The sequence below is a fragment of the Charadrius vociferus genome, unplaced genomic scaffold, assembly GCF_000708025.1.
Source record: "Charadrius vociferus isolate BGI_N301 unplaced genomic scaffold, ASM70802v2 scaffold269, whole genome shotgun sequence".
NCBI lineage: Eukaryota > Metazoa > Chordata > Aves > Charadriiformes > Charadriidae > Charadrius > Charadrius vociferus.
Genome location: NW_009660184.1, coordinates 1,862,642 through 1,865,149, shown reverse-complemented (window position 1 = coordinate 1,865,149; position 2,508 = coordinate 1,862,642).

The following is a 2,508-nucleotide window of genomic DNA, read 5'->3' as shown; positions in this document are numbered from 1 at the left end:
GAGGAGAGTTGCACCAAAGCAGAAAATACAATTCTAAAATTTTCCAGGACAGATATAACCAGAAAGACATTTTATAACTGTATATGAAACCCAGGACTACACTAAGGCAAAAGATACAGGTGCAATGTCTCCAAAGAGACCAAGCAGCAGAAAGCCCACCAGTTTCTTCAGCACTCTACTGTAGCGGTAGCTTACGCCTGGACTTCAGTTCAAAATTATAGTTCAGAACAGAGAAAATATGCTTTCCTGCTTTTTCTTTACAATCAGTCACTCAACATCCCCTTGCCAGTAATGAAAATTGGTTGCATGCTTAACCTCTTTCCTTGATGAGTCTCGCTCCAAAAAGGAAAGCAGGAGGTAGATGTGGTGGATGACACCCCGGTGACTGTGACACCCTGGGAGCACCGCTGTCTGTGCAAGGTTCTGCGGCAGCAGTGAAAGACCCAATTACTCTCGTCATTTTTTAATTAGGGAATGACGTGTGATTTACAAGCCTTAGTGCAATGTGGTATTTTAACAGCCAGTTAACAGTGACATTTAAGAACGGAACTGGAGTAACTTTTTCTTCCCATGCCCCCCCCCCGCCAAGTCATTCAAGCAAGTCATTCAGACAAAGAGCAGAAGTCCTTTGTCTGGGTTTTAATCCAAACTAGCACAGTCGTGTATGTGTTCTTTTCATTCTTTTTTCATCCTTTTTTTTACCTCTTCTTTTACTTAATGGTTTCTTCCCCACAGCCAGCAGTGACAACTGTGAGTGTACCTGTCTGAATTCCAGCATACACAATCAGGATTCGAGTTTCTTTTGAAAGCAAGAATTGGAAGTTCACAAAGCCTGGAAGAGGAGAATTATGCACCCACCAGTCCATCCATGTCAGGACCTTGTCTGCATGAAGGGCTGTGGCTGGCATGGACCCAGCATCCCTCAGCAGCAGCGTGACCCTGCAGCCCGCTCCTCAGCATGCCCCCCCCCTCACTGCTGGTCAGAGCCATGTCCAACATGAGGTGGACATGGACTTCCCCAGAGTGATGAGGAAGTGAGGATGGCACTGACGTACAGTGTATGAGCAAAAAATATCCCTGAGAAATTGCGTGGAAGGACCCCACTCTCAGCACACAAAGCTTGATGGGTCTGAAGAGGGAGAAGCTTTTCTCATATCTTCTGCTGCTGCAGAAACCACAGCACTTCAGTTACACAGCTTACAGACAAATATCCAACCACCTGGTATGTCCCCTGACCAGAGCCGCAATGAGGAGAACCACGTGGTCTCCCCAGATCTGCTAAGACTTTTAAATTAAGTCACCATCAACCATGGAAAGGCCAGGAAGAAGGTCACGGCATCTTTAGAAACTCACTCTCTGCATACCCGACCAGGCTAGTGGGGATCACAGTCCCATGGTGCACACATCCCCGTGGCAGCTCAGAGGACTGTTGCGATACACACCCGGCACTGGTGGTGGGTGCTCTGAGAGCAGCCTCAAGCATGCAAAACTAAAGCTACGAAATGGTAAGTGACTGTTTGGGACGTAGCTGTGGCATTCCATTTCGTATAGAGCTGTTACTACAAAAGTAAATTCCCCCCAAGCAGATGGGTCCTAAGCATAATGAAGACTCTCCAGAAGAAACACGCCTGCTCACTGGTACGCACAGGCGTATAAGCTACCAAAACCACAGGTGGTAACTTCAGTAGCAAGAACAGCACAGCCTCAAAACCAAAAGGACTGAAAGATTAATACTACCCTTGCCTGCTGGGAGGAGTACCAGAGGAGAAAGGCTGGTATACAGTGTTTCAGACTCAGAGGCAGGAGTCAAAGCATGACTTTAGATGGGTAGTGGAGGCGTTTCTCCATCAACAAAGCTGTAAGTGGATACAACCAGGCTAGGAATCAAGAGCCATTCTAGCTGCACCACACCATTATGCATAAAAACTCACGTGTCTGAATAGGCTAGCAAGAGCTTGGCCACCAGCTTTGCTGGAAGGCAATCACTTCCTCCCACATACTACCTCCATGTGAAGAGTTAAGTATAAACCTAAGAGTAATGTGTGGACAAGAACCATGCTACTGTGACCCTTGGTCAAGCGCAACCTGAGGAAGCCCCTGGATCCTCACAAAGCCTTGGTGAATTAAACAAGCCCTGGAGCATTACACAGGGAGCGTCCAAAGGGAAAATGCCCAAAAAAATCTACCTACTGGAATGAAAAGCAGTCGTTAAGAAGTAGCTGCTGAAATTGAAATTGCATTGCTAGAAACCATACTTCAACATAATCATCATATTTATATACTTAAACAAAAAAAACCATTTCTTACTGTTAAGGCTTTATCAGACGACTCACACTTAAAATAACTGCTGCTACATAGCTGCTAAACTTTACACATTCAAAAACACATTTTTTTCTATCTTCTATCTATTCTTCTATAATGACCAAAACATTAAGGTTTCCCCACTTTGGGATTTGACCTTGTCTTGATGAAGATGACTTAGATAATCTGAATTAAATTACCCCTGCA